This window comes from Canis aureus, chromosome 27, assembly GCF_053574225.1.
Source record: "Canis aureus isolate CA01 chromosome 27, VMU_Caureus_v.1.0, whole genome shotgun sequence".
Lineage (NCBI taxonomy): Eukaryota > Metazoa > Chordata > Mammalia > Carnivora > Canidae > Canis > Canis aureus.
The window spans coordinates 45,860,463-45,887,017 of NC_135637.1; the positions used below are offsets into that span (position 1 = coordinate 45,860,463).

Consider the following 26,555-nt stretch of genomic DNA (forward strand, 5'->3'; position numbering starts at 1 on the left):
CTGCCAGGGATTGGGGAATCGTGACCTCTTCATGGCCTGACACTGTGTTTATTGGAGGAATGGGGTTCCAGGGATGTGCCTTATCATTATGACTGTCTCCGGGACTGTGATGATGTGAATGCCACCTAAGGGTTCACGACACAGGCGGCACTGACTGCCTGTTCTCTCTACTGCTCCCGTTTTCTTGCTCGATTCCATGCAGGTAATTGGGCATACGTTCAAAACATAGAAGAATTATTTCCTATGGGCCCCTTCACTCATCGTTCACTCGCTCACTCTCTTTTTTAAGGTTTTATTTATTCATGAGAGAGACAGAGAGAGGCAGAGACACAGGCAGAGGGAGAAGCAGGCTCCCTGCGGGAACCCGTTGGGGACTCAATCCCATGACCCAGCGTCACACCCTGAGCACCCCCAGGCATCTCTCTCACTCTCTGTCTCTCTCTCTTAAAGATTTGGTTTATTTACTCGACAGAGTGGAAGCGAGGGAGCATTAGCGAGGAGGGTGGGGGTCGAGCAGGGAGACTGATGGGCTCAGAGATGTGATCTGAGCCCAAGGCCTGGGCAGTGGAGCACGCAGGCACCTGTCGGTTTCGAAGCAGGGGGTCAAGGATGATGCATTAGTTACCTGGCCCTTTGAACTCCTCTGACTCCTCATGACATCGGCCTGGTAAACAAGAACACGCTGCATCCCGACCGAAAGCCTGGCATGGGCCGCGTGCGATGCGCATGACTCGATGGGCCCCGGCGCAGCCTGACCCCTCGCCCTCCGCAGGACCTGTACCCAGGTGCCGGCCGACGTGACCAGCGCACAGGATACCGGCTCCCTGGTGACACAGCCGCCTTCCAGCATTCCAGGGAAAAGCACTACCAGATCACCTATGTAGGTGCCTCCCCGCACCACGGCCTGCCAGGGGAGGGGCGCTGACCTGGGCCCCTGGGGGCCGGGGGTGTGTGTGGAGGCCCCCGCTGAGTGTGGTCATCACAGCGCCTTTGCCTCAAGAAGCGTAGGAGCATCCCTGTGACCCCAGGCACCCCATGGGCGGCTGCAGCTGCCTGGGGACAGGATGTTGTGTGCGTCCCTTGGGCAGACAGGACTGCTTGTGGGCTAGCTGGCTCCGATACTGGCCCCACCACATGCCCTCTGCACACTGAGTAGAAAGCTGGGGGTGAAGGGGCTCCTGCTATCTGGGGCTTCCTAGCCCAGTGGCTCCCACCACCCTGCAGGGATGCTGGGGATGCTAGGGAGCCCCATGCAGGGCAGAGCCCGGGGGCGCTGCACACAGCCTGCAGCCCTCTTCTGCTGCCTTCGGAGTCTTGGGACCCAAGCTTGCCGGCCAGCCAGTACACAAAACCAAAGACCCAAACCTACAGTATCCAAATCAGACACTTGCAGATCCAACCACCTAATATGTCTTTTTTTTTCTGGTAAATCCATCTGGAAAGCCACTTGTTGGCCTCAAAAATAGTCGCTCCTCTCTTCCCTGCAGGTCCTAACTTCCAAGCTGTGCTGGGACTAAAAACACAGGCCTTCCCCCACCTAAAATGAATAAACACCGCTCAACACCTCGACATTTAATAGTGAAGCTTGCAAATTCCAAAGATAAATAGAAGATCCTTAAAGCAGCAAGAGACAAGAAATCTCTAACTTTTATGGGGATGAATATTAGATTAACAGCAGACCTCTCCACAGAGACCCAGGCAGGCCAGAAAGGGCTGGCAGGATATATTCAGGGTCCTACATGAGAAGAACATGCAGCCAAGAATACTTTATCCAAGGCTCTCATTCACAATAGGAGAGATAAACAGCTTCCAAGATAGGCAGGAACTGAAAGAATATGTGACCAGGAAACCAGCTCTGCAAGAAATTTTAAGGGGGACTCTTAAAATTCCTCTTGGAGAGGAAGTCCAATGGAACAATCCACAAAAACAGGGACTGAATAGGTATCAAGATGACACTAAATTCATATCTTTCAATAGTAACTGAACGTGAATGGGCTTAACGACCCCATACAGAGGCACAGGGTTTCAGACTGGATAAAAAAGCAGGACCCATCTATCTGCTGTCTACAAGAGACTCATTTTAGACAGAAGGACACCTACAGCCTGAAAATAAAAGGTTGGAGAACCACGTACCAATCATATGGTCCTCACAAGAAAGCAGGGGTAGCCATCCTTATATCAGATAAACTGAAATTTATCCCAAAGACTGTAGTGAGAGATGAAGAGGGACACTGTATCATACTTAAAGGATCTATCCAAGAAGAAGACTTAACAATCCTCAATATATATGCCCCGAATGTGGGAGCTGCCAAATATATCAATCAATTAATAACCAAAGTTAAGACATATTTAGATCATAATACACTTATACTTGGTGACTTCAATCTAGCGCTTTCTACACTAAATAGGTCTTCTAAGTACATGTCAAAGAAACGAGAGCTCGAAATGATAGACTGGACCAAACGGATTTCACAGATAACTACATAACTTTACATCCAAATGCAACTGAATACACATTCTTCTCAAGTGCACATGGAACTTTCTCCAGAATAGACCACATACTGGATCACAACTCAGATCTGAACCGATACCAAAAGATTGGGATCATCCCCTGCTTATTCTCAGAGGATGATACCTTGAAATTAGAACTAAATCACAACAAGAAGTTTGGAAGTACTTCAAACACGTTGAGGTTAAGGACCATCCTGATAAAAGATGAAAGGGTGAGCCAGGTAATTAAGGAAGAATTAAAAAGATTCATGGAAACTAATGAGAATGAAGATAAAACCATTCAAAATCTTTGGGATACAGCAAAAGCAGTCCTTGGGGGAAATATATCTCAATGCAAGCAGCCATCCACAAATTGGAAAGAACTCAAATACAGAAGTTAACCTTACACCTAAAGGAGCTAGATGAAAAAGAGCAAATAGATCCTACACCCAGCAGAAGAAGAGATTTGACAAATTAACATTCGAGCAGAACTCAATGAAATAGATATCAGAAGAACTATGGAACAGATTAACAAAACCAGGAGTTGGTTCTTTTGAAGAATTAGTAAGATAGATAAACCATTAGCCAGCCCTATTAAAAGAAGAGCGAGAAGTCTCATATTAATAATATCATGAATGAGAAAGGAGAGATCACTACAAACACCAAGGAAATACAAACAATTTTAAAAACATGAGAAGCTATACGCCAATAAATTCAGCATATAAGAAATGGACGCAAACTACCAAAACTGGAACTGGAAGAAATAGAAAAACTGAACAGGCCAGGGAGGAAATTGAAGCAGTCATCAAAAACCTCCCAAGACACAAAAGTCCAGGGCCAGATGGCTTCCCTGGGGAATTTATTCCAACGTTTAAAGAAGAAACCAAAAAAAAAAAAAAAAACCCATACCTATTCTACTAAAGCTGTTCAGAAAGATAGAAATGAAATACATCCAAGCTCGTTCTACGAGGCCAGCATCACCTTAATTCCAAAACAAGACAAAGACCCCACCAAAACGGAGAGTTATAGACCCATACTCCTGATGAACATGGACGCAAAAATTCGCAACAAGATACTAGCTAATAGGATCCAACAGTACATTAAGGAGATTATTCACCATTACCAAGAGGGAAGTATCCCCGGACGCAAGGCTGGTTCAACACTCATAAAACAATGTGATTCATCATATCAGAAAGACAAAAAACAAGAACCATATGATCCTCTCAATAGATTCAGAGAAAGCATTTGACAAAATACAGCATCCATTCCCGATCAAAACTCTTCAGATTGTGGGGATAGAGGGAATATTCCTCAACATCTTAAAAGGCATCTACGAAAAGCCCACAGCACATATCATTCTCAATGGGGAAGCACAGGGAGCCTTTCCCCTTAGATCAGGAAGAAGACAGGGATGTCCACTCTCACCACTGCTATTTGACATAGTCTTAGAAGTCCTAGCCTCAGCAATCAGACAACAGAAAGAAATAAAAGGCATTCAAATTGGCAAAGAAGAAGTCAAACGTTCCCTCTTTGCTGATGACATGATACTCTACATAGAAAACCCAAGAGACTCCACCCCAAGATTGCTAGAACTCATACATCAATTTGGGAGCATGGCAGAATACACAATCAATGCCCAGAAGTCAGTGGCATTTCTACACGCTAACAATGAGACTGAAGAAAGAGAAATTAAGGAGTCAATCCCATTTACAATTGCACCCAAAAGCATAAGATACCTAGGAATAAACCTAACCAAAGAGATAAAGGATCCACACCCTAAAAACTACAGACCACTTCTAAAATAATTTGAGGAAGACACAACGAGATGGAAAAATATTCCATGCTCACGGATTGGAAGTATTAATATTGTGAAAATGTCAACGTTACCCAGGGCAATTTTCATGTTTAATGCAATCCCAGCAAAATACCATGGACTTTCTTCAGAGAGTTAGAACAAATTATTTTCAGATTTGTGTGGCATCAGAAAAGACCCCTAATAGCCAGGAGAATATTAAAAAAGAAAGCCATAGCTGGGGGCATCACAATGCCAGATTCCAGGTTGTACTACAAAGCTGTGGTCATCAAGTCAGTGTGGTCCTGGCACAAAAGCAGTCACATAGATCAATGGAAAAGAATAGAGAATCCAGAAGTGGACCCTCAACTTTATGGTCAACTAATATTCGACAAAGTAGGAAAGACTATCCACTGGAAAAAAAGACAGTCTCTTCAATAAATGCTGCTGGGAAAATTGGACATCCACATGCAGAAGAACAAAACTAGACCACTCTCTTGCACCATACACAAAGATAAACTCAAAACAGATGAAAGATCTAAATGTGAGACAAGATTCCATCAAAATCCTGGAGAACATGGGCAACACCATTTTTGAGTTCGCCCACTGTGACTTCTTGCAAGATACATCCACGAAGGCAAGAGAAACAAAAGCAAAAGTGAACTATTGGGACTTCATCAAGGTAAGAAGCTTTTGCACAGCAAAGGATACAGTCCACAAAACTAAAAGGCAACCTACAGAATGGGAGAAGATATTTGCAAATGACATATCAGATAAAGGGCTAGTATCCAAGATCTATAAAGAACTTCTTAAACTCAACAGCAAAGAAACAACCAATCCAATCATGAAATGGGCAAAAGACAGGAACAGAAATCTCACAGAGGAATACATAGACATGGCCAACATGCACATGAGAAAATGCTCTGCATCACTTGCCATCAGGGAAATACAAATCAAAACCACAATGAGATACCACCTCACACCAGTGAGAATGGCGAAAATTAACAAGGCAGGAGACTACAAATCATAGGATGTGGAGAAAGGGGGAACCCTCCTGAACTCTTGGTGGGAATGTGAACTGGTGCAGCCACTCTGGAAAACTGTGTGGGGTTCCTCAAAGAGTGAAAAACAGATCTTCCCTACGACCCAGCAATTGCACTGCTGGGGATTGACCCCAAAGATACAGAAGCAGTGAAATGCTGGGATGCCTGCACCTCAATGTTTATAGCAGCAATGTCGACAATAGCCAACCTGTGGAAGGAGCCTCGGTGTCCATCGAAAGATGAATGGATAAAGAAGATGTGGTCTATGTATGCAATGAAATATTCCTCAGCCATTAGAAATGACAAATACCCACCATTTGCTTCAACGTGGATGGAACTGGATGATATTATGCTGAGTGAATTAAGTCAGTCGGAGGAGGACAAACATCCTACGGTCTAATTCATTTGGGAAATATAAAATATAGTCAAAGGGAATAAAGGGGAAAGGAGAAAAAACGAGTGGGAAATATCAGGGAGGGAGACAGAACATGAGAGACTCCTAACTCTGGGAAACGAACTAGGGGTGGTGGGCGGTGGTTGGCGGTGACTGCGTGACAGGCACTGACGGGGGCACTTGATGGGATGAGCGCTGGGTGTTATTCTCTATGTTGGCAAATTTAACACCAAGAAAAAATTTTTAAAAAACATAAAAACACACGGTTTCCCTTTTATTTTCATAGCTGCCTGCCAGCAGGTTTTTCTAGGCAACACTGAATTTTATTCCTCTCTGCACCTGGCTTATATAGCCAAGAAAATAATTGCCAAGGTCCTGTTTACTGGTGACATTTTGTCCCTGACTTTTTCTTGTACTTAATCCATGGAGAGTGATTTTCAAATGTAAGCAGCAGTCCTTCCTGTGTGAGGAATGTACAGCTACTCTTTGTGACCCAGCAGCGAACTCGTTCTGACTCTGCCTTCCCAGTACAAATACAGAGAAGAGTGGGAACACATCAAGGCACACAGATACACACTTGGCCCTAAAGAAATCCCATTTGTCCATGTCCAGAGGGTGAACAATGTTACCAGTGAGGTACAGTGAATGTTGATTCTGCGGGGGGGGTATTGAGTTTCAGAGGCCACGGCTTTGTACTATATGTTAGTTAGAAATCTCTGTATCATCAAGGAATGAGAGGGTCCTTTTTGTTACCATTTTGGTGTTTGTATCCATCGGTGACGTCTTTTTGTATTTGGCAATGCCATTGTCAATCCCAATTCACAGATTATGATGTAAATTAATTCCTTTTTTGAGATTCGTTATGAAACATTTACTAATGAATTTGCATTTTAGTCTAATTCGTGACCCTGGTTTTCTATATACATGGTTGGCCTGTATATCTGACCATATCCAACCATCTGATAGAATGTGGAAGACTTTATGCTCAGAATTCTTCACCTAACTAAAATAAGTACCATTTCCTCTTTTTTCCTGTCAGACACTTCCTTGATCCTTAATTGCTCCTCTAATGGCTCTTTGTGTAGAATATTTGATTATTGATTAGTCAACAGTTGCCCTCATCTTCCCACACTAAATACCTGCAGTGGTTTTGCTTCCAGTGTAGAGATAGTATCGACAGTTTTTTTTTTTTTTTTGGAGTTCAATTTGCCAACATAGAGCATAACACCCAGTGCTCATCCCATCAAGGGCCCCCCTCAATGCCTGTCACCCAGTCACCCCCACCCCCCACCCACCTCCCTTTCCACCACCCCTTGTTCGTTTCCCAGAGTTCGGAGTCCCTCATGTTCTGTCTCCCTTTCTGATATGTCCCACTCATTTTTTTCTCCTTTCCCCTTTATTCCCTTTCACTATTTTTTATATTCCCCAAATGAATGAGACCATAAAATGTTTGTCCTCCCTGATTGACTTATTTCACTCAGCATCATACTCTCCAGTTCCATCCACGTGTATGGACAATTGTACCACAGACTGAAAGACAAGATTCACACAACTCCTGATACACCTGAAATCCGCCAAGTCAAGAAGACACAAGAGGCTGTCAGTGAGGTGAGTATTTTCTTAAGAGAGAGGGCAGGCTGTGGCACCCCGGGAGGAATGTCAGCCATGTGGTCTCTGATGTGTGTGTTTTGGGCCATTTTTTCAGTTGATCTACAAATCAGACTTCTTCAAGATGCAAGGCCACGTGATCTCACTGCCTTACACACCCCAAGTGATCCGTTGCCGCTACGTGGGAGACATCACCAGTGACGTAAGCATCTCGTCTGGGTCTTTCAGAAAAGCTCATACCAAGGGGCTGTGTACATGTAAGCCAACTGGTGATCTTTGAACTGCCTGCTGCATTGAGTCCTTCTACACTGGGTATACAGCTTGGAGGTGAAATTGTGTGGAAGCGGGACCCCGCATTTCTCCAACCACGGAAACAGTAGTAGGAAGAACGTTTAGGAATTACAAGCATTGCTGGCCACCACTCTGAATTCAACACTGAACCATGACCGGCCCCTCACCCTACCTCGTCTCGTCCTGGGTCCCATGTAGTATCCTTCTCCTGCTCATCCCCACGCCCATACTCATTAGCAACTTCCTCCTCCCATGTTTGTTTCTCCTTAAATGTTTCCATCTCCTGAAAGGCCACTCCATTCAATCCATGCTTTCCTCCCATCAGTATAAGAACAACAAATAGCAATATTTTCCTTAGCTCAGGATTAAATTTAAAAACCTGTGATTCATTTGAGTGCAAGCCAACTAAGAGTATAGGGTGGACGTGTTCAACCAAAATGAAACCTGTATCAACATGAAGGTCTCACTACTCTTATTGGTTCCTGGTTTGCATTTAATCCTGGCCAGCTTTATTTAATTTTCTGTTTCTGCCACACAGATTTAATATAAGGAGGACTTGCAGATCCTCAGGACTGGGCTGCTTCCTGTGTGACATTCCTGACATGGTCCGCTGCCGGCACGTGCGCAAGTTCTGGGCGAGTGCACATCTTCATGACACATAGCTACCCTGGCACAGCTTCCATTACCACGTCACCAGCCTCAATATAATTCTTTCAATGACTGATTAACTTGTGCTTCTGTTTTCTTTTTTTTCTTTAGGTCTAACTACCTGTACACTGATAAGGCGAGGAAGATGTGAGACAGATACCAAGTGGTGCTTGACACTCCAGAATACAGAAAAGTACAGGAACTGAAGACACAGCTGAGCGAGGTAAGGATGCTGAACCTGTCACTGCCACTGACTTATTCCTCTGTCAAACAGGCAACTGCGCTTAGAAAAAAAAAAAGTCTCCCCTCTGATGTAATTATGGAGTGCCTACCGTGTCTAACTAAGCAAGTCAGTTGACCTTGTTTTGCCTCAGTTTCCTTATTTTGTCCCCTTTTGGTAAGATAAGGATGTTGGTACTTGACTACCTGTGACTGGAGCTGCAGAGAGTTAATTTTATAAATTGGAAAGGCCTATGTTACACTATTGTTGTGGTCTCCAAACCAAATTTATTTAATTTATTTCAAAACTTGCTCTTTAATCCCTGTCATCAGAAACCCTAACCTTGGTGGTGCCATTTGAAAAGTCTTTCATGGCTCCCTGCTCTGCAGCCCACACACCAAATTCTGAACTATTTTGTTTCATTGTCAGTTGGCCTCGGGGCTTCCAGTCTATCACAGCTAGTTGGGTATAGATCTTGTGCTCTCCCCTCCATTCCTAGTTCCTTGAGGGTTGGACCCCGTCTTATTTAGATGTGTGTCCCATAGTGCCTTGGCTGTAATAGATGTCCATGTTGGCCAGTGATTAAATGTGCTTTCTAAAGGTAAGGGCGTTCCACAAATGTAAATGCTTTTCCTATTACAGATGAGTTGGCTATTCTCGTTCAACTCATCTTTGTCATGTAGCTTCATCAGACTTCACTGAGCGAAGCCACACATTGGCAGTCAGGCCACTTGACTGACTCCCCATTTTCAATAGTTTTAGTGGCTGCCTATTAGGAATCACTTATGCTCTTAGACTTAAAGATGTCCTGGCACACCAAAGGTTGCCTGCAGTGAGGGGGTGGGGGTGTGCAGCTTCCTACACTCCTAGTGAGCTAGCGGCAGAGGGTGATAAGTTCTTTAGCTTTCATAAATGCTAAATTGAGCCCATTTGCTTTGCTGAAAGCTTACCTGCTTCCCTTCCCCTGGCACCAGCACTTAGCCAGGAATGCCTAGGTTCTTGTATCTCAGCAAAGTGCTTCTCTGCACTGGCCATATATTAGAACCACCTGGGAAGTATTTCTAAACTCCCCTTGAGTGGGCTCTGACTCCCCAGCCTCACAGCAGACTTTCTGATTCTCTGCATGTAGGCATCTGCGTGCTTTTAGCTGCTCCATGATTCTAATAATGATTCTAATATGCAGCCAGTGTAGGAAAGCACTGCTTTAAGTAGCACGCCTGTCCTCCAGCTACCACGTCGTAAAACATTGTATGGTAACTTGAGATGGTTATTGGGATCTCTGAAATACCTTTATTTTTCTTGGCTATTTGGATTCAGAATTATTTAAATCTTCCATTTCTCCTTTTCCCAATTCCTGTTAGGATTTTGTGTGTCTTGTGCATCCACATTGAGGAATAAGACTGGCTATCCTTTAGTCATTCCTTTTCTCCCACACTTGCCTCACTGGAACAATGATGTGAGCATGATAAAATACTGAGCCACCTCCTCTATTTTTTAAAAGACTTTGAGAGGATTGGTATTCATTCTTTGAATGTTTGGTAGAATTTAGCAATGAAGCCTTCTGATCTTGGACTTCTGTTTGTTAGGAGGTTTTTGATGATTGATTCCATCTTCTTCCTCATCATTGGTCTGTTTAGATTTTCTATTTCACCATCATTCAGTGTTGGGGTGTTGTATGCCTCTAGGAATTTATCTATTTCTTTCAAGTTGTCCGGTTTGTGTAGCACATCATTGTTTATAGGAATCTCTTTGATACTTTGTATTTTTGTGGTATCCAGTATTCCATCTCCTCTTTCATTCTGAGTTTTTCTCTTTTAGTTGGTGAGTCTAGGTCTAGGTTTGTCGAGTTTGTTTATCTTTTCAAAGAACCAGCTCTTTAATCGATCTTTTCCATGTATTTTTAGTTTGTATTTTACTTCTTCCCTGATCTTTATTTCCTTCCTTTCTCTAACTTTGGGCTTATTTATTCTTCTTTCTCAAGTTCCTTTAGGTGTAAAGTTGGGCTGCTTTTTGAAAATGTCCTTGTTTTTAGAGGTAGGCATTGTTATAAACTTTCGCCTTAGAACTGCATTCCGTAAGTTTTGGTATGTTACATTTTCATTTGTCTCAAGATTTTTTTTTTATTTCTCTTTTGATTTCTTCTTTGTCCCGTTGTTGTTCAGTATCCTACACTTGAAAAGAATGTGTATTCTGATGCTTTTAGATGGAATATTTTTAAGTATCTGGTCTACTGTATGGCCAGTGTTTCCATATCGATTTTCTGTCTGGATAATCTATGCATTGACATAAGTGCGAAATTAGAGTCTCCAGCTATTATTGTATTGCTGTTTCTCTGCTTAGGTCTGTTAGTATTTGCTTTATATATCTAGGTGCTCCTATGTTGGGTGCATATTTACAAATGTTATATGTTTTGTTGAATTGGCTCCTTTATCACTATATGATGCCCATCTTTGTCTCTTATTAAAGTCTGTCTTGTCCATATAAGTATAGCTACTCCTCCACGTTTCTTTTGGTTTTCATTTGCACAAAATATCTTTTCCTACCTCTTCACTTCTAGTCTCTCTGTGTCCTTACATATAAAGTGAGTCTCTTGTAAGCAGCATACAGATAGGTCTTAATTTTTATTTTATTTTTTAAAGATTTATTCACCTATTTTAGAGAAAGAGCATTCAAGCGTGAGCAGGAGGGGCAGAGGGAGAGGGAGAATCTCAAGCAGTTTCTGTGCCAAGCATGTAACCTGACTTGGGGTTCAATCCCACATCCCTGAGATCATGACCTGAGCTTAAACCAAAAATCAGATGCTTAACTGACTTTGCTACCCAGGTGCCCTGGTAGATTTTGTTCTTTAATCCATTTCGCCACTCTGTCTTTTGATTGGGGAATTGAGTCTATTTACATTTTGACTAGTTATTGATTATGTATTATAGGCTTAGTGCTATTTTATTAATTGTTTTCTGGCTGTTTGTATAGTCTTGATCTCTTCCTTTCTTCCTCTCTTGCTCTCTTCCTTTGTGCTTTGATTTATTTTAGTGGTATGCTTGTATTTCTTTCTTTTCATCTTTTGCATATTTCCTATAGGTTTTTCCTTTATGGCTATCGTGAAGCAACTTCTATAACAGTCTATTTAAGTTGATAACAACTTAAGTTTGATCCCATTGTAAAGCTCAACATTATTTCCCCCCATGTTTTATGTTCCTGATGTCACATTTTACATGTTTTTCTTTTGTGTATCCCTTACTTAATTGTAATCAGTTATTTTTATTATTTGTCTTTTACCACATATGCACCTTTCCAGTGAGAACTATTCTTCATATGTGTTCTAAACACTAATTAGCACCCTTTCTTTTCAATTGAAAGAAATCTCTTTAGCATCTCTTGGGTTGTTTCTGCTTTTTTTTTCTTTAACATCCTTTGTAAGGCTGTATTAATGGTGAGAAAGTCCTTTAGCTTTTGCTTGTTTAGAAAAGTCTCTCTCCTTCACTTCTGAATGATAACTTTGCCAAGTAGACTAGTGTCGGTCAGAAGGTTTTCTCTTTCAGCCGTTCAAATGTATTGTGTTACTCCCTCTGGTCTGCAAAGTTTCTGCTGAAAAATACCTGATACTCTTATGGCGGGGGGGGGGGCGCAGGGAGAGGGGTGTGTTCTATTGTATGTAACGAATTATTTTTTTCTTGGTACTTTTAATGGTTTCTTCTTGTCTTTAAATTTAACATTTTAATTATTATGTGTCTTGGTGTTTATTTCTTTGGGATCCCCTAATTTGAAACCCTCTGTGCTTCCTAGATCTGGATGTCTGTTTTTTTACTCCTGGTTAGGGAATTTAGTATTTCAGCCATTATTTTTTCAAATAAGATTTCTGTCCCTTTCTCTCTTTTTACTTTGGGAAGCCCTATGATGCAAATGTTAGTCCATTTTATGCTATCCACAAGTTTATAAGGCTATCTTCACTTTTTTTTTCATTCCTTCTCCTTTGCTGTTCTGATTAGGTGAGCTCCCTGTCTTATCTTCAAGTTAATTGATCTTCTGCCTTATCTATAATTTTCTGTTGAAACCCTCTAGTGTATTTTTCAGCTCAGTTTTGTATTATTCAGCTCTGTGTCTTCTATTCCATAGTTTCCTATATTTTCCATCTTCTTGTGACATTCTTACTATGCTCATTCATTCATTCATGAATGAATACTGTAGGTCATTCAACAACCTGCGTTCCTTTTTAGCAGCTCTATTGACCACTAGATGTGTGTCAGACCTAAGACCTACCCCTCAGGCCAAAGATCTAGGACAAGAAAAGAGGCCTCCTGCTCAGAAAGACTGGGAATTTGCCCGAGTATGCTGTCTGTGCAGTGCCTTTGGGGTGGTAGCCTGCTAAAAACTGTCCTTCCAATTACCATAGTCCTGTGGAACTCAGGAATACAAGCCCCCCAGGCTACCAGTGACAGGCAATCAAGGGGTATCCCCTGTGGCAGCTGCATAAACCAGGGACCAGGTGTGTAGAAATCTTCCTTCCAGGATATATTGGCACTGTGAAGCACACCAGAGGGTTAAAGACGATGATAGAATATGTCCTCTAAATTCTCTGAAAAGGATTATAGTCCGCCCCAAGATGCATTTTTAATTAGAAGCCTGCCCCTCAAGCTGCAGTCACAACGATTAGCTAACACGCCTCCTTTACAGGAAGACTGAGCTCCTGACTCTGTTTTCTCTAGCTATGCCCTGGGGGGTGGTTGCTATTGAAGAACTCTTTCTCCATTGGTTACAGTCCTAGGGGACCCACAAGAGTAAGCCATACCAGCCACCAGACCTAGATCTTAGAGGGGTGTCTCCTGGTTACAGTTTTAAAAATCAGACCCCAGACAGGGCTATGAGCTCCTTTCTGGGTGTTCTTTGTTATAAGAGTTTCATGGGATCAAGAGCACAAGCTTCCTTGACCTTCAGAGCCAAGTGACTAAGAGGTGTCCTGTAGGAGGCAGCTACAAATATCAGAATGATTGAAAGTTTGCCCTTTGTGACAACTTGAATGGACCTCAAGGGCATAAGCAATGTGAACTATGCAGACAGAAAAAGACGAATATCATATGACCTTTCTCATATGTGGAATTAGAATTCTTTCTGAGCGGGATCCCTGGGTGGCACAGTGGTTTGGCGCCTGCCTTTGGCCCAGGGCGCGATCCTGGAGACCCGGGATCGAATCCCACATCGGGCTCCTGGTGCATGGAGCCTGCTTCTCCCTCTGCCTATGTCTCTGCCTCTCTGTGTGTGTGTGTGTGACTATCATAAATTAATTAATTAATTAAAAAAGAATTCTTTCTGAGCATTAAGATATGATTAGATCAGAGCCTTAAGAAAATCTCCTTCTCAGACTTGTGAAAGATGAATGAGTGGTCCAACGGAGGAGGTGTTTTGGGAGGCGTTTGAAGATGTGTTGAGAAGAAATGATATAAGAGGCCGAACTAGGGCTGTATCTGTGAAAAAGGAGAAGGTGGGTCAGACTTAAAGGCTGTCACAAAGTTAGGAGCCCCGAACTCGTGATCATTTGTTGTGGGAATGAGGGAAAAGTCTAGGATGACTCCCCCAAGTGTCTGGTCTGCATGACGGGGAGATCAAGGAGTCTTTTAGCAAGGTAGAGAAAATAGATAAGGAAGCAAATTTGGGCTGGAGATGGAGATAATATAAAAAATTCTGCATTGAACATGGTTAAGTTCAGAACATTTTTGAAAATTTGGGCCTACGATAGCCAAACTGTGGAAGGAGCCTCGGTGTCCAACGAAAGATGAATGGATAAAGAAGATGTGGTTTATGTATACAATGGAATATTACTCAGCTATTAGAAATGACAAATACCCACCATTTGCTTCAACGTGGATGGAACTGGAGGGTATTATGCTGAGTGAAGTAAGTTAGTTGGAGAAGGACAAACATTATATGTTCTCATTCATTTGGGGAATATAAATAATAGTGAAAGGGAATATAAGGGAAGGGAGAAGAAATGTGTGGGAAATATCAGAAAGGGCGACAGAACGTAAAGACTGCTAACTCTGGGAAACGAACTAGGGGTGGTAGAAGGGGAGGAGGGCGGGGGGTGGGAGTGAATGGGTGACGGGCACTGGGGGTTATTCTGTATGTTAGTAAATTGAACACCAATAAAAAAAAAAAAGAAAAGAAAATTTGGGCCTGACTTAGGAGAAACACTGGATATATCCATTTGGAAATCCTCCATCTCACATTAATGATTGAAGTCACAGGAACAGACGAGATTACCCAAGGGGAACGTATCCGGTAAAAGAAGCCAACCCTGACTCCAGCTAGTGGCAACCTTGGGGAAGGGCAGAACCATAGATGGAGGAGTTCCTAGGAAGGCCACTTAGGAGAGAGCACCAGGATGGGGAGCAGGGAAGAACATTTTCAGGAATGAAACAGCTGAGCAGTTTCAGTTGCTACAGAGAACCTTTCTTGCATTTGGTCGTTGTGAAGTTTTTGGCGGTCCTAAGGACAGTGACTACCTTGGTGTGGTTGCACGGAAGCCATACTGTTACCTTGAGAAATTAATTAAGGAGAAAAAGAAGAAATACGTAGTCGGCTTGGCTGTGAAAGGTAGAAAGAAACAAAATCATTGGTAGAGATTGGAAAAGGCTTAGTGAAGGAAGGGAGCAAACTTTGTTTGCAGATGAAGGACTGAAGAAACAGGAAGGTCGAAGATATAGAGAAGATATAGAGGGGAAGCGGATAATTGCTGGCAGAGGCTCCTAGAATGGGACAGGGGAGAGCAGGACCCAAGAACACAGTAGGAGGCTTGAATCATGGGCAAGCTACAGAATGTGTCTTCGTTTGACACAAAGGAGAAAAGAAAAGAAAAAAAAGGATAAAAGAAAGGGAGGGCTAAGGAGGTAAATATATTATTGGTTTTTTGAGCAGCAACCAAGATTGTTGCAGTAGGACAGTAGGACAATCCCCGATTTCTCTATGAAGTAAGCAGTAAAGGCATCTCTCAGCAGAGACCATAACATGCAAATAAAGCAGAAATAATGATAATGACTATTTTATGTCCAGGTATTGTACAGGGCTGCAGGCAAAAAGCAGAAGTCAGTCTTCACCTCAGTTCCTGATACTCCTGATCTTTGAAGAGCCAAGCGAGGGCAGAAGCTTCAGAGTCAGGCGAGATTCATAAGCAGAGCCTCACAAACCTGCAGCGCTGGCGTCACAGTGGGTGGTTATGTATACTTGCCCACTGCAGCCCAGCAACAGATTGTCACACTGGGTTGTCCTTGATGCAGCCTCGTGGCCCTTAACTTCAAGCAGTTCTCTTTGGGGCCATCATAACTGTGGCTGTGTTTTACCTAAGCAAGCAATACCACGTCTGTCTTTCTAAATCGTGTACAACTTTCGTCATTGGGTGGATGAACGGTCTGTGGACCGAACTGCTTGATTCCTTCTGTAGGACCCATCTATTGTTCGTGACCACTTTTATGCATTCAGACAAAATGGGGGGAGAATGTGTTGAGAGCTTTGTTAGAATCCTCTCATTCTTCCATCGGCATTCTTTATCACATGGATTTAGATCAGGCCACACTCAACAGTAAGGGTATTAGGTGACTCGGATGTGTGTGTATGTGTTTCCGAATGTGAAACAGAGGGAAACAAATGAAAAGAAATGCATATCATACGTGAAAACATCAGGACGAAAACAAGTAGACACTCCCATTTAAGGGTTAGAAGTGAATGAAAATGACTGAATACTAAATAACAAATGTTTTGTCTCTATAACATCTGATCCCTATTCTCTGATCATTTAGTATCTTTATGTTGAACTTGCCACCAAAGAGAGACCCCACCATCATGCTGGGAAACAGACCAAAGCCCTGAAACACGCTAAAGACGTAAAGGATATATGGTCAGTGAGGTAAGTTGGGAATTTGGCACCGAGGTACACTGGGTTAAAGAAAAATATCCTGGGGTGCCCGGGTGGCTCAAATGGATCGTGGAAACAACACCACTGAAACAACAAAAGGCACCAACAGTATCAGTCGGGCACGGGAGCCAAGAATGATGCTAAGAGATGCTAAAAGCCTGTTGTTTTTCTCATTGGTCCTCTCAGTTAGCAAAGCTAGGACCCCTTCTTATAATTCCTTGGTAGCATTTGCTAGGGACTCCTGAGAAGTCATTGCTATTTATCCATAAAGTCATGGTCTTGGAGTCAGCCAAACATGGTTTCAAATCCTGTTGTTGTCACCTGCCCACTATGACTCTATATGATTTACTTAATATCTCTGAGCCTCTGTTTTCTTATATGTGGACTATGGTTAAAAATCACGATAATTAAATTAGGTGGAACAAGGTATCATATATAACATTCCTGGCACAGAGATGGGCTCTTAGTGGACACTCAGAAAAAGTTCGTTCCCTTTCTTCTCTTGACCACCTAAATCGTGAGAATGACACATTGGTTAGAATTAGGAGGGGACGGGCTTTCATCTCCCATACCACATGATCAAGGACGCAGCTGGCTTTTAATGATAATGAGATTACCTGTTGGTAAAGATCTGAAACTAGAGGAGCCTGGGTGGCTCCGGTCATAATATCATGGGTCATCAAGCCCTGAGTCAGGCTTCCTGCTCAGTGGGAAGTCTACTTCTCTCTCCCCCTCTGTGCTCAAGGTCTCTCTCTCTCTCTCTCTTGTTCTCTGTCTCAAACAAATAGTATCTTTAAAAACATATGAAATGAATCAGTTCAGGGTAGACAGTCTGTTCTTAGCAGCATATTTTTCAGAGCCCACCTACAGATGCACTACACCCATTGCCAGAACTGGAATCCCTAGAGGACTGGCTGCACACTGGGACTTAAACTCGGACAAAAGACCAATCAACCTCTCATAACCCCTCAATTTAAGAATATACTGCTCTAGGCTTTCAAGGCATCTTAAAGTCATTAGAGTGATCTCTAAAGAGAAATGTGAATTGAAACAGCAGAATTGAAACAGTATCTCAGTTCCATAATTTTCATTTGGAGCTGAAAGGAGTCTGCTAGTTGGACTAGCACCTTGTCCCCTGACCCTGTGAGACATGTAGATCCCACCCCTGGTGTCTAGTGGCATGAGATCCAGTGGGCTGAGCACATAGTGCTGGCATCTCCCGAAACATCCAAGGTAGTTAGCATGCTCTTCCCTAAATGTATAATGCGCATGTGTGCTGCTCAAAGCTGCACTGTACCAACACACCAAGGCACTGGTTCTCTATTGTTGGGGGCCAGGGGCAGACCATTTTGCTTCAAATAGAAGCTGAGAGAGTTGTATACTACCCTCAAAGTCCATCCCCTAGGATAATTTTAGTCTTCTTGTGACATCCCCAATCTTTATCACTTCAAGGATAATTTGAACGAGCCTTCTCTACATCACCCCTCTCTGGGGTGGTCACTAAGTGAAATTGGCCCCAGGGCTCCTTACACCCCAATGGACAGCCCGACCCTACTCCTAGTCCTCTCTCCTACCAGTACTGATAACTCTAACCTTCAAAATAGTCCAATGTAACAAGGATGGTATCTGGCATTGAGTTTGGCTTTTCTACGGTGTCTGTCCCCCCAAGTGGAGCTAAGCAACTTTATGGGATTATTCATGTGAAAACTAAAGTTACGATGTCAGAGAAAAGACCGCTTTAATTATGGGTTGGTTCAGCTACCCAAAAGACTTGAGGTTGAAAACCGACTGCTCAGAGAAGTACTCATCTTGTGTAAATGGGATTAATCTTCTGTGACATTCTTAAAGTTAAGAGATGTCATCTCTTGAAATACCACAAAGATCAAGATTATAAAATAAAATTTCAGGACTGCCTCATGGAGAAGGTATTTTGATACTTGGAGTTAGAAACTAAATCTTTGTCCTCTTTCCATGTACATTAATAAGTCTTTGGCTCCACAAGATTGTTTACTTTTTTTCTCCTCCCAATCAGCTTTTCGTTTGCTTGCTTGAGTTTTATCTATCTATTTATTTTAAGGGTTTTATTTTTTTTATTTTTTTCATAATAAATTTATTTTTTATTGGTGTCCAATTTGCCAACATACAGAATAACACGCAGTGCTCATCCCAAGTGCCCACCTCACTGACCGCCACCCAGTCACCCCCACCTGCCGCCTTTTTTTTTTTTTTGCAATTTGGGATATTCTTATTATTTAAAAGGCCTTACAAATAAAAGCAGAAACAATCACATTAATCAAGTGTATTAACTCATAGTTCTATTAATAATCATTAAAATTGTGTGAGGAATACATTAATAAACATTGAAAATGATAGTATTTTCCCTGCTGTGACATTGTCAAAGAAAATAAGGAAAGTAAGGGTGAGGAGTTACCCAAACTGTCAGAGACTCGGGACTTTCCAACGGGGGTGTGGGGTCAGACAAGACTTGTTGTCCAGCAGCTTCCACTGTATTGCACGCTCTTTCCCCAACCGATGAGTTAGCCAGTGATCTTTTTTACTAGTTGCCAAAATACCAGCTTGTATCGGGATAGGTAAGTGATGGTTATGAGAAGGATCCTGGGACAGCCTCTGGAATCAAGGCAGGCAGACATGTGTCCCAGACGGGAGGCGTTTAGTGGCCACCCTGCAAACAGGTTGGCCCTCGACCATGGGAGCCAGGCCGCCGCTCACTGCGAGGACAGGTCCCCCCAGGGGAGGACCGGAGAGCTGGAGGAGGAACAGCCCCTCCAGCAGACAGGCGGAAAGCCAGGAGGGCTGCTTGCTGAACGCAGTTCCAGGTGGCCAGTCTCACCCCAAAAATGCATGCCTGACAGCCTGTATCATTGCTTCCTTTTCAGAGTGTCCATCATCAGCAGTGATGAGGACCCCCCGCTCTGGGTGTGGTGTCCATCTCCGAGGGTCCCTTTGTCATGTCCTCTGGGATCCATTCTGCTTGTGAGAAGCACAAAGGTCTTTTGTTGTGGAGGCCTGCCATGTCACGTCCAGGGGAACAGATCCTCCAGGCGTGTTTCTTCTCCTTCTGTCCAGGTGCATCCAGTTCACGCCTTTCCAGCCTCTGAGTCCCCACCGAAGCTGCATACCTAGGCCGAGGCATCTCGTGGCTCGCCGTCTCTGAGGACCTCAGGCGAATCTGGAGCTTCTGGGATGAGGTCAGACTGTCCTGCTGTGCTGCTGCGGGAAACATCAGGGGCAGTTGTAGGAGATGGAGTGCTGTGCTGTTTGGGGCAGCTCTACCTAGGAGTCTAGGGTTTCTTGTTGGACCTGCCTTCTGAGGATTTGGGGGTGGAGGTTGCCTGCAAGACGCATGTGTGGCATGAGCAAAGTGAAGCCTCCAGGCCCCCGGGGCTAAATGAAGGCTATATCCCCAGTGTCCCGGGGGCCCCTTCCCTGACTGTGGCCCACTGTGACTGCCGGGTCCTCCTCCTGCTTAGCTGTGCCTTTCCCACTGTCTTGGGGAGCCCTCAACCTGCCCATTTCGTGGAGGAGACTTTGTGCCCATGAGCATTGCAGGCAGCCTGGCAGGGATGATGTGCTCTGGTCTCGCACAGGAAGTGACTTTGCACGGTGCTCACACTGAGGGATGGACATGGGTGAAATTGGGAGTGGACGGCGGGTCCTTCACCCCGATGGCCGCCTGCAGATTGAGAACAATCGATAGAGCCTCACACTCACATGGTGAAATGGTGCATGAGGTGACCCCCCAACATCCTCCAAGGCTTCGCTGAGGCTCAGGAGACCCCGGGAGATGGGCAGCTCCCAATTGAGTGGCAATCCACATGTCCCTGCTTGATGCCCGGGTCTGCTCTGTGCCCCAGGGATGCACCCCTAGTCGAGTTGAGTTGTGCTGCTCGCATGGCCCTGGGGCTCTGTGTGATGTTCACTCATTCCTCAGACACCTGAAGTGTGGGATCAGGCCACCACCCCAACTAATGATGTTCTGGGGCAACCTGTCTGCTGCCATTAGCAGTAGGAAGGGCAGGGCTGGGTCCTGCACAACAAGGGGGTGCACAACTCTGGGGGCCCTCTGCTACAGGGGTGCAGTGCACAGACATTCTTGAGTCCTGTCCCTCCAGGTTCAGCAGCTTCTGCTGGTCATGGCTCAGCCCCCTCAGGGCCTCTATGGGTTGAGTCCCATTCCCTGTAAGATGTACTCAGGTCATCCTTCAGCGCCTGTAGGGATCATGGCCTTCCTCTTGTCTCCTCTTATTGCTCAGCCCAGAAGGGCAGCACCCAGGCTTTTTGGGTGGTTTTCCTGAGGTGCCAACAAGTAGGTCAGGGAGGTGATAGAGAACATGTGCCTGTGTTGCTTCCTCTATTTCTGCCAAACTCACCTTGTTCCTAGTTCCTCCTTTTCTTCCAACTTAAATATTTCTTCCCTCGCTGCTTCCCTGATGTCCGTGGAAGGGATGCTTCTTGAGAGCTGAAAGGGAGGCAGAATCGGGCATGACCACATAACCAAGCAGGGAGTGGGGACACTGAGTGGGGTCACCCAGCAGGTACCCTTCCCTAGGCTTCTCCTACAGGGTGGACTCCATCCTGCTGACCCCAGCCCCACTCCCTGCTGGGCTGTTCAGGTCTGATCCCCAGACTCAGTGGTGAAGGGTCAGTGTGATGCTGAAAGAGGGGTAAAGAGGGCTGTAGCATCATTCCATAGACGGAGCAGGTGCCAAGACCCAATGCCTGCAGCAGACAATGGTCTTCAGGGTGGGCATCATCAAGGTGGGAGCTGGGGAAGAGCTAGGAACAAGTGCTTATGAGCAGCAGAGCGAGGAGGTGAAAGAGAGAGTGGAGGAGAAGAATTAATTACAGGCACAGTGTTGCTCCTTTCACGTGAATCCCCGGTATCCGTGGAGTTGTCTTCCAGTGCGCAGGGCAGCAATGAGGTTGGCATGGCCATGGGAAAGGAAATGGAAACTTAGCAGGGGTGAGAACCCATGGCTTGCTCCCCTTGGGATGAGGGACTCTGACCTCAAGATGATGGATCCTCAGCCCTGGGGCCTCCCTGCACTTAGTCCCTTCATGTCTACAGGGTGGAAGTGGGTCTCTCGTCTCCCAGCTGCGTGTCCCACCCGTAGGTTCTCTCCATGCCTAGGAATGATGTGTGTGTCATCCTGTCCCTCCTCTGGGAGGTACTGTCCCTGTGACAGTGTGACCAGGACATGACCTTTCTCTCTCCCTACTCCCCTTCCTCCTTTCCTAACAACTCTCCATTTCCTTCCCCTTTCCATCCTCCAACAATCATATTGTTCTTAAATATTGGTAGCCAAGGACTGGCAGGAGATATACTGGCACCCACTCAGTCAATCCCCTGAACCCTCTGTGTGAGGAGAAACTATCTTGGTCTGGGATGGCTGGGGAACTTGAATGAGACGGTGCCACACGTGTCCACATATCCAGTGTTTGCTCTTGGGACAAGATGGTCTTTCTTGGCACACGAGCCCGCCTTAAGCAACCTCATCTGTTCCCAGAAGTGTTATAGAGCAGAAGTGGAAATGAGAGGGTAGTCAATTTTCAAAATTCCCCCTGAATTTTCAAGTGAAGTGCTGGAAAATATCCAATAGGGTAGCCCACTGAACACATGGTGCCAGCCAGGCCTGGCGCTGAACCTTACAGGGAGGGTAGGGTGGTAGGGCCCTGGTGCAGGTCTGAGGACAGGTGACGGGGTGGGCATCAGGAGGGTGTAGGGGGACAAGGCCTATGCTGTGAGGCTGGAGAATTGGATGGTGAGAAGAACAGTGACCCTGTAGCCCTGCTAGCATATGTTCTGTCCTCAGCCTCGGCCGTTCTCGGTGACAGGTCCGAGGGATGCTTGGGAAAGACTGTGTGTGTGTGTGTGTGTGTGTGTGTGTGTGTGTGTGTGTGTGTGTGAGAGAGAGAGAGAGAGAGAGAGAAGCGGGCCCAGCCACACCTTCACACAGGCCGGTAGGTGCCTTGTGGCCAAGGAGCATCTCCAGGTCTTCAGTATGTGGCCTCTCACTCATGGAAGCATGTTTATGACAGACTGGTTTGTGTGGTGAAGCTGGCATGACCTAAGCAACCCAGGCATGTATGTAGTGACCATAGGGGAGATGCCCCTTAACATCTCCAACTCTGGGAGTCGACTTTAAGGTATGGGAAATGGGTCAGGAGCATGAAGGTCCATTACACGTCATGTATCTTACACGGGACAGAGTTTCCTTCTCATCCACCTCTGAGCTCACATGACAACTTAGTTTCCTGGTTCTCAGATTTGGGAGAGGGTTGCTCTGGCACCCAGGTCATGTCCATCATAGGGCAATGACAAGAACGATACCCAATCTCTGCCACACGACTGCTGAGTGGTGCTGGGCAACAAAAGCAAGCTTTGACGTTTGGCAGCAGAGAAGGGTGGGAAGTGCACATTGTATGGGATAGATCATAAGACAGCAAACCCAGGGAGGGGGATTAGAAATGCGGCACACACCGAAGGCCCCTGGACACAATTTCTGGTCCTATGACGTCAGTAAAATAGGAGATGAACGAATCAGATTGCTAGCCAGTATTTCCCTTTCATTTTTGATTTCTTGCCCACCCTCTGCATTCTCCAGAGTAGGAGATGCAACCCCAGGTTCCCAGGAGCCCTCTGCCACTGTTCCCTACCTGAGCCCTGTTCCCTACCTGCCGAGTCTTCCTCCCCACTGCTGGAGCCGTCTATGCTCTCCAGACACAAATCTGTAGGAACACAAGCATGAGCAATCCTGTTATTGGAGGGAGGGGCTCACCCATTCATCCTACTCTAGTTGAGTTCTCTGCGGGTCATGCGGCATCTACCTGCCTGACCTTTCTGGTGTGTTCTCAGATGTGCACTGTGCTTAGGGGAGTCAGAGACCTTCAACGGGGCAGAGATCACAGTTTCGAATTTTGCAGTGAGACCAAGCAGCTGTGGAATCCACTTCATCATGTCCATTCTACTCGCCCTTTACACTGTTCCCCTCCAAATGTGGCATGTGAAATTCCACCAGTTATGGAGACCCCTGACATGTGGCTAGGGTGAGTGAGCATTGGAGGGTTTATTTTCTGTAATCGTTTTCATGTAGTTATCGAGGTAATGATTGTGACAGATGGAGTATAGACAGACTCCCCTTGGACTGCAGAGCACTAGCGTCCAACAACGAGCAAGACATAACCCCTGCTCATTCCTCCTGCTTTAACTGCTGGCCCGTTAGCAACATCCACGTGTAGGTTGTCCTGGTCACACACACAGGTGCCAGGCACTATGTGAGCCCACTGAACACTAAAAGGCTGAGGTGAACACCTCGTTTCTAGGATAAATGGGCCCCAGAGGCGATGTCACAGCCTTCAGTCACAATGTCACGTTAAAAAAATGGAAAACCTGCTAAAATGCAAATGTGACCACAAAGGAACACAAATAGCCAAAACATTGTTGAGAAACAAGAAGAAGGTGGTGGCTTGGTTATTGCAGATTTCAAAGTACCTGAGACAGCTGTACTAGGCAAGCAGCACGGTGCTGGCATAAAAGTAGGGACACACTGCAGCAGAATAGAGAGTTCCAGAATAAATTCACTCGTTCATGCCTTGTTAATCCTTGAGGAGACCACAGGATGGAGAAAGGATACCCTCTTCAACAGGGAACAGAATGAAAAGGCATCCTGAAAGTGAACCCCACAGCAATGCTCCTGAGGATGTAGATAATTTGAGGCTTTGTATGTTATTAGGCAGGGAGGTCATCAAGATGGACCGAGCTGATGCCAGGCGATCTTTGCTGGAGGAAGGAGGTCCGAGGAGAGGAGCAGGAAAGTGCGTAGAAACACTGCCTCTGACTCCTTCCTACAGGGAATCGAATCCTTATGAAATAGTCTGTCTGAAAGAGGGTACACCCCAAACGCACAGGGCCTGTTACGGACAGAGTCCTGTGAGCCCGGCGCCGCTTTGAAGTTCAGCAAAGCTCCACTGCGTTGCGGACCTCTTCAAGACCGTTGCTTTGCTCCGGTTCAACAGGCACCGTTCCTACCTGCATCTCAGCTCATCCATAAGATGGGAATTGATTCAAAGACACTTTGCTGCAGGCTCATTCAATCCAAGGAAACCTCCGCTGAGTTTTATAATTGTTCATTAATCATTCATCATAAGGAAAATTAAGTATATAAGCTTTCAACCAACCGACATCCCTGCATTTTAACAAGGCCTACATCCTATTTCTTTCCAGTCCTTTTCTCTGCAAAATGCCGGTGTCCTTCAGGTCACTGGGGATCCCTTCACTCAGGAGCCACCCAGCCAGTGGCAAGTGTGTGACTGGGTGTGGGGGCACCTGTCATGAGCACTGGCGTACTTTTACCTGGCCCTGGCCCAGGCCATGTAGGCGATTTGCAACAACTTGGTGTTGGGCACCAAGTTAATGACAAAGCTTTACTTTGAGCTCCTATTTGCCCCTCACACTTCAGTGTGGGCTTATAAGTTGAAAGCATTATTTTTAAGGATAATGAAGCTCTTAGGAAATACTCTGAAATATCTTCCTGAATCTTCTCTGCTTGGACCCTGCATGAGACACATCCCCAGCTAGGACTGATGTTGTGCCCTTTGTTACTGACTCATCCCCCTCTGAGGAAAGGGAATACTAAGCAAACCTCCAGGTGCAGCTGTGGTGAGGGAGGAATGTGGCATCCTAAGCAGTGTGCCCGGTGGGGGTGAGGTTTACTTTTGATCACTGGACACTAGGGTTGATTTGCATAATTGGGAAATGTCTCGTGAAGGAACACACACACTCAACGCACTGACCGGCACAGTCACGTCCCATCCACTCACATAGGACCAACCCCCAGCCGTCATACACACAAGCCACAATACCTAAATGACCTGCTTGCTTCCAGAGTCTGTAGAACATAGTCAACCTTTTTTTTTACTGGACAGTCATTTTTTCCCACCACCCCACCCTCCATCGCAGTAGGAACCCAGGATCAGGGAGGCTCTCCAGGCCAAAGCAGAGGGGAAAGACCCACCTTGTGCATCAGTCACATTCCTCCTCGAGAAGTGTCTGATAAAGAAACCATCTTGGTCTCCCTCCTCCTGCAGTTAGTGAAAGGGAAACACTATGAGGATCACATCCCTCTGTGCACATCTGCACATGACTTTTGTTCTCTTGGTGACATTAGCAAGTGACTTGGAGTACAGTCCTCGAGTCAAAGATCACAAAAAAGTAGTAAATGTGACCTGCAGGAAAGGCTCCAAATTTGAATGTCAGATCTCATAGCTCCATTTTGTTCAGCAAACAAGCTATGTGACATGAAGGAAAAGCAACTCCTAGAAAATGCTTGATGCCATTTGTTGTGTAACCAATGGTGATGGTTCTAAAAGCCCCTCTAAATTTGGTATCAGGGGGTGATTGAAACTCGGGACTAACTGGCAGTGCCAAGGAAATTAATTCCTTGGAAATGGAAAGAAAGCATCAATTGCATTTCCTATGCAGAAAATGACTTTACCTGAGAGAGCTGAGGTTTCTTCTTCCGCCTCTGAGTTGGGAATTTCCTGAGTCAGGGACTCAACTGGAGCTAGGAGGACACAGAGCCAGCGTGAGGATGCTGGAGGGGCTGCCTGGGAACTTGTCAGGGAGTTTGGAAGGATGAGGACAGGAGTCAAGTGTGTGCATGTGGGTGGCTAGGAAGTACGGACTGCGCTCCCCTCTATGGGGCCTCACCCTGTCCAGGATCTGTGGGCTCTCCAGGAATATGTGGCCTTTCCTATATGCACTCAACACCAGTGACAGGCCCAAATCATTGATATGTACACCTATAGCTGCCCTTGTTTACATGACCATGGAGGCCTCTGGGTAATGTTGGGCCGTGTAGGGGGCTTTGGTAGAATCGGTGTTTTGAGAGAAGGACCCAGTTGCTGGATCTCCTTTGCTGCCTACTTTGAGAGCTAATGACACCATGACTGAGTGATTAGTGAGCATCAATAGCCCAGAGCCACATTCGGACCAACCCCTGGGTTCCCACCTTGGCTGTCAACGTGGGGGGGGTCAAGGGTTTGGGTCATTCATCTCTGCCCCATCTCCTTCTCAGGAAAGTAAATGGAAGCATCCTCCAGATATAGCTGTGGTGAGGGAGGGATGAGCATGTAAGGGGTGTCAC

General features: G+C 45.3%; 1 long non-coding RNA gene across 1 annotated transcript; it reads right to left on the bottom strand.

The window, feature by feature from the left end:
* Positions 1-18,689: 18,689 nt before the first annotated feature.
* LOC144299384 (uncharacterized) lies at positions 18,690-25,467 on the bottom strand. The gene is made up of 4 exons (XR_013366118.1): positions 25,425-25,467; positions 23,086-23,139; positions 20,781-20,869; positions 18,690-19,620 (listed from the first exon to the last, which is right to left on the bottom strand). It is a non-coding gene; the product is annotated as an uncharacterized LOC144299384 (long non-coding RNA).
* Positions 25,468-26,555: the final 1,088 nt, after the last annotated feature.